Source organism: Pseudonaja textilis, chromosome 2 (assembly GCF_049901715.1).
Source record: "Pseudonaja textilis isolate UNSWEBS1 chromosome 2, rPseTex1.2, whole genome shotgun sequence".
In the NCBI taxonomy this organism is placed as follows: Eukaryota; Metazoa; Chordata; class Lepidosauria; order Squamata; family Elapidae; genus Pseudonaja; species Pseudonaja textilis.
Window position 1 is genome coordinate 174,353,697 of NC_141991.1, and position 6,405 is coordinate 174,360,101.

The window sequence follows — 6,405 nt, forward strand, 5'->3', positions numbered from 1 at the left end:
AACAAAAGACAGAAAGAGGAAAGAGAGGAAGGGAAGGGAAGGGAAAAGAGAAGATATTTTAGTGGGAAAGACTACTGTAATATTTATGTAATATTTATGTAATATTTATTAATTTTTCAACCTTCAATTTCCAAACTTTGGGGCACTCTAAAGTTGTGACATGCATGCCTTGGGGATTGTAAAGATATTTTGGTTACTTTAATATAATTTAGATGTGCTTGTTAAGTAACTACATAAATATAACTTTTTAACATTTTGTTTATTTCATGTATAATATTGGTGTAGTCATGAAGGAGGTACTGTTCTGTCAAATTTTTTCTTACCCTATAGCTGAAGAATTTCCCAAGGGATTTGGTGCAGTCTTTTATTCTTTGAAGCAGACCTCACTGACCCTACTTTTTCATTTGCTACTTTTGTTTTGACTGAGAATAAACACCCACCCACAACATTTCCCTCCTTTACTGCCTCAAGAGCATGTTTACTGCCAGTAAATAGATTACACTGATTATCTGGACAGAGATTTTATTTCATTCAATTATTTTATATTAGAGGCATCAAGTCTGGACTGTAAAATCAGAGTAGACCACTAGAAGGCATCAAACAGGTTTTTTTGTATCTCCTTATTGTTATCCATAGTCATCCAACATGTTACACTCCAGATCTTGTAGCCATAATATATGACACAATATATTCATCCATAACATGGTTTGTTTAGTCTGGCTTAATCTGCAGTGTGAATTCCATATTGCACATTATATGGGGACTCAATCAGCTGTGACTTACTCAACAATCAACATGGCTTAATGCAATGTTGTCAAATTTCCTCAACTTGATACTTTCCAACTGGGCCAAGAATTTTGGAAATTTTAGTCTTTAAACACTTTAGATCACCAATCAGGAAAGAATTGCAAAACGTAATTGGTAAGTCAGTGGCCCCCAAGCTTTTGAGCATCAGAGACCGGTTCTGTGGAGATAGGCTTTTCCTTGGCCCCAATGGGGCATGGTTTCACATGCTGCCTGCACCTTGTAGATGGGGCATGGCCCAGTGCTGGTTGGGGACCCCTGTTTTAAGTCACACTAGCATATCCCAAACTAGTGAACTAAGTGAGGTAATCATTTTTCCTACTACATTTTTAAAAAACCCAATTGTTCTTTTAGGAGCTTGTAGTACCTACAAAGTCTTGCTATTTCAGAAATATTTGTGTTTCATCATTTGTTCTTCCCATTGTCTATTTATCTAAACAAAAGATATTTTTGCAAATAATAGCAATAGTATCTATTCTTTATTTTTTTACTAATTCATGTTCATGTTTGCATGCTATAAGTATTTATTTTAAGTTTATTGCTGAAGTTTGAATATTCATCCATATATTATGTTCTTAAGTTACTAACATCACTTTTTCAAATTATTTTATAAGAAATGGGGACATATTTGTTTGCAAATTCTTTGCAAACACAAGTACTGCATTCACACCTAAAGCTGGACTAGGATGTTAACTATTGTTGAACAAATCATAACAGCTTGGCTTTCTGCTAAGGTATAATGTGTGGGTTCACCTAAATGATAAGCTAAATAAAATGAAATCACATATATCTTGATGAGAAATATGAATCCAAATACTAAATGAAAGAGCCAGAACTGGCTTTTGTGTAGCTTTTTTCAGTGGCAAAAAATGGATATATAAAGAGAAAATAGGTTTGCTTCATCCCTCAGTGAGGAAGTGGCAATCAGACAGTAATCATGTTCTACAAAATCTTTGCCAGGATTTAATTTGAAGGTTTAGTCACCAAATCTGGCCTCAATAAATATCAAGAACTTCCATTCTGAGGCATCAACCACAATCACCTCTCACTGATCTACATCTCTAGGTCAACAGGAACAACTTCCAGGCTGGTTCGCCTGTGACATTTTTCATTACAGGAATGATGGTTTGATGCTTGGACAAACAGCTCACTTTTTGAAGCACATTCTTCTCCACAAGAACAGTAGACAAGAAATACCTAGCAACACAGCATTCCACTGGCATGCACTGCAAATGGGAAAAGTCAGCAGGAAACAGCCTCTAAAATTTATGAAGCCATCGCTTATAATCCCCTATATTAGATATAGGCAACTTGGTACTTTTGGACTGGAACACCCCAAAACTCCATCCACCAAGAATAACAATGAGGGATTCACATAGTTGTTGCAGTCCAAAATGGAGGACACTAGACTGCCTTCCTTGGCTTCTACACACTAAGTACTTTTAGTCAGCTCAAAAGATCCCACATGTTTGCAATTAACTCATTTTCAACATCCATTAAGGTCACCAACATTGTCTTGCCTTCCTGAAACATGCATTTAGTTGCATCCAAATAGCAACAATAAATCACAAGGGTTTTTTTCCCCCCTGGCCGGTGCACACATAAATCACTTTTCGTCTGCCAGTAGCACAGGTGGAGCCTTTTCAACCGCGGCAGATCAAGAGTAACAAAAATGGAGGGGGGGGGGGAGAGAATCTCTTACGCTGCAGTTGCTTCTGAGCCTCCCAACTGAACGCACAAAATGCCACTGAAAAAGAGAGCAACGCACACCCCTTATTTCGGAGAATAGAGAAGCCAAGCTTTGCTTAGCAGCAGGCAGCTCCGCACAAATCCAACTCCAGAAACCAAGATGTGGTGCAAAACTTTACTTAGGTAGATCTGGCTAGTCCAAACCCTCCCATCAGTTTAAAGAGGCCTTTTTAATCTTGCTTGCTTCTCTAGCATCCAAGTTTCGGGCGCCTTTTCCTTCTTGGTACCGATTCCGGCTGGGAAATCCAATTGTCCATACAAAGACAGGCTAAGCATCTTCTCCACACGCATGCACAACCCAAGGCATCCGAATAAGGCACCCTCGAGTTCTCCGCGCAACGAAAGGCATAAAGTCACCCACGCAGCCGCCAGGTATCTGGGCTGTACGATCCTCCGGTACAAAGAAAAACGCAGGCAGCTCTGCTTGTATGTTGTTGCGCCCGCGCGCACATACACACACACACTAGCACACTTTTTTTGAAATGCCTCGTGGAATCCAGATTAAATCCTCTACGGCAGGCAACGCGTAGTAAATATTTCCAGGCATCCCGAGGTTTTTTACACTTACACACACACACACACACACACACACACCCCTACCTCTATGCAATTGCAAGCTGCGCCTTCTTCACCCTGCGCCTTCTTTTAATATTCCCACAATTTCCCCGCAGACCTAACCAAGGGCTCTTTGTGTCCCTTCCTCGCTTCTTGCCCCAACTAAAAAGCGGAGAAGGGAAAGCAAAGTTTTCCGGCGGAGATTAACCCCTCACCCCCATCCCTGCCAAGAGGGATCAGCCCCAGCGACCTCCCTCCCCAGACCAGACCGCAAAACCCTCTTCCCACCCACCCCCTTTTCGGAGTCAACCCACCGCGGCTCCGATCTCCGTCCCTTGGCCTCACCTCCGGCTCTCCTTTTCCTTTTCTCCGGCCCCGCCGCTATCCAAGCTAGGGGTAGCAAAATCCACTCAAGAGGCTGCCGCGAGACGCCGTCTCCATCCAATGCACCATCATGATCTCCGTGTGTAGCGAGGCATGTACGGGAAGAGGCTGCACTTTGGGGCTTCGGCGGAGGGTCCGTTCTTTCAGAGCCCGGATACTCCTCGTTTTACCAAGGTCCTGAGGACGAAGCGGGAGGAAGAAGAAGAGGAGGAGGAGGAGGAGGGGTGGAAATTCGGGGGGGGGGAGAGGGGGGGGGCTGTCTCCTACTTGCTCAACAGAAGAAACAGCCGGGGCAGAAAAGGAGATTGATGATGGTGTGAGGAGGTGGGAATCGAAGGGACAGCGAGCGTAGGTTTGCGCAGGCGCAGGACGGAGGACACTCAGCGTGCGCGGTAGCCCCCTCGTGCCGCTTCCCACCTCCTGGGTCCCGCAAGCAGAAGCAGTTGCCCTATAGGCGAAGGGGGCGTGGCGGTGGCGGGTGTGGGTGGGTGGCTTCCCGCCTCTTTTTTTTTTCTTTCCCCCTGGAAAGCTGAGTGCTGTTTCGCTTCCACGACCTCTGAGGTTGTCTTTGCCTTGCCCCGCCTCGCTTACCATGTGGGTGTCCATGCCCTGCGGGTAGACCGGGTTCTTCTTCTCCTTGGAGGGCTTGCTGAGGGAGAGGGAAAAGGGGAGTGGGGTGTGGGGGCATCGTATGTGAGGGCGGAGAGGGGGACTCCTGCTTTCGCTGCGGTTTACCAGCGCCTGCTTAAAATTGCTTGCTTGCCTGAACTGTGTGCTACAGCATCATCTCTTAGATCGGCCTTCACTACTTCTTCCACGGAAGGCTTCCTAGAGGGATAGAATAAAAAAGATCACAAGCAAGCAGTGCTAGCACAGCTTTATAAGGCCTTTGTGAAACCGCAGCTGGAATATTGCACCCAGTTTTGGTCACCACTATACCGTATAAAAACAGTGTAGAGACTATGGAAAGAGAGTAGAGAAGAACAACAAAGTGGACTGTGGGGCTGGAGGTTAAAACATAATGATGCAGGACTTAGGCATCTTTAGTATAGGACTAGGAGTGACATGGTGGCAATATTCCAATATTTGAGGGGCTGCCACAAAGAAGAGGGAGTCAGTCACCCTATTGTCCAATGCACCAGAAGGCAAGACACGAAACCATAGATGGAAACTAATCAAGGAGAAAAGCTACCTACAACTAAGGAAATAACTTCCTAACAGTTGGAACTATTTACCAGTGGAAGTTGGAACTATTTACCAGCCTTCAGATGTTTTGGGTGCTCTGTCACTGGAAGCTTTTAAGAAGAGACTGGAGAGCCATTTCTATGAAATGGTACAGGTTGTGCTTCTGCTTGAGAAGGGGGTTGGACTAGAAGACCTCCAAGATCCCTTCCAGCTATGTTATTCTAGTTTTTAAAAAGGACGACAAAACAATATTGAAAGGCACTAGGAATACATGGTGGTATGTGAGACAGAAAAGAACTCAAAGGTGGCTTCCAGGGGCTCCCTAGGGAACTTCCTTGAGGTGTGTTTGCCTGTGGCAGATGAAATTGGTGCCCTTCTCTAAATATTCGGGTTGCAATTGCTGAAAGGCCATCTGGGAACTGCACTCATCTCTCCAGAGAAAGTTGGACTTTTGCATAAAGATGTAGATGTACAGGTTAAAATGCTGATAACTTTTCATATCTTTGAAAAAAAAGAGTAATAGCATTTGGCATCTTATAGCAGTTATGCCACAGGTTTTATTGGCAGGGCTTCCTTTGTTTTCTTCCAAGCCAAGATGTAGCAAATAATTATACAGGTAGTTCTTGACTTGCAACCATAATTAACCTTGGAATTAAGGTTATAAGTCTTACTGGTCATTAAATGGGTCAACAAAATAGGGGCAATCGTATTTTACAACAGTTTTTGAAGTGGTCATTAAAGGAAAGCTGCAGTCATTAAGTGAACCCATTGTTCATGATGAGCATTTTTTGTGAGAAAGTCGAAGTAAACACCAAGAAAAACATTGTAAATTGTAGCCAGGGGATCATGGGGTGCTGCAAAGAGCTGTGAATATGGGCTGGTTGCTGAGTGCCCACAGTGCATTGCATGAGTGCGGATGGGGAGGGGGCACCCTAGGTGGTATTCAGCAGGTTCTGACCAGTTCTGGAAAAGAGCTAGTAGAAAATTGTAGTAGTTAAGAGAACCGGCAAATCCCACCTCTGACTGGAGATTTTACACTATCCTTGCCCTGCCACACCCACCAAGCTGTGCCCACAGAACCGGTAGTAATTTTTTTTGAATCTCACCACTGATTACTTTCTTCAACAACTGTGGCAAGACAGGTAATAAAATGGAGCAAAGGTCACTTCACAAATCTTTCACATAGCAGCATCAACTTGGGGCTCAATTTTGGTGGTGATTTGAGGACTACCTGTATACAGCTGTAAATAGAAAATAATAACGGTCAATGAACAATGTTGTTTATTTAACGGTTGATTTTAATTAAAAGTTTTGTTGATATAAACAAAAATTGAACAAAAATGTATATAAAATGATACCATAAAAACACCAAATTAAAAAAAATGAATAAATATTAAAACTAACAACGATGATAACAAACAAACAAACAAACAAAAAACAGCAAGCCATCAATCAAGGAAACTTTCTCCTCTTCCTCACTAACTAGATGGCAGGTGCCTGCTTTCCCCACCTGAAGCCTCAGGGCTACCCTGTTGCGGCTGTTGCTTCAGCCCAATCACTCTGGGCAGGCTGCTCAGAGCCATTGACCAACCCACCTCCTGAGGTGCCTGGGTTCCTCCTCCTCCAAGCTGCCCTCTGGAGAGGAATCTGAGGAAGCATCTGAGGGAGGAATCAAAGGCTTCTATTAGTACCACTTTGTTCTTTCTCGAGCTCCTTTAATTGCCCTCT

The 6,405-nt window shown here is 43.6% G+C and overlaps 1 protein-coding gene across 6 annotated transcripts in view; it reads right to left on the bottom strand.

Moving 5' to 3' along the window:
* Positions 1–3,893, bottom strand: part of PLPPR1 (phospholipid phosphatase related 1) — a 154,129-nt gene extending 150,236 nt beyond the window's left edge. For 2 of the 6 annotated variants that reach the window (XM_087926501.1, XM_087926497.1), the window contains exon 1: positions 2,507–2,985. The gene's annotated coding sequence lies outside the window, so the exon portion shown is untranslated. Of the gene's footprint in view, positions 1–2,506; positions 2,986–3,153; positions 3,238–3,453 lie in introns of those variants that run through there. The other 4 variants (XM_087926500.1, XM_087926496.1, XM_087926498.1 and 1 more) reach the window with 4 other exon arrangements.
* Between the last annotated feature and the right edge of the window lie 2,512 nt (positions 3,894–6,405).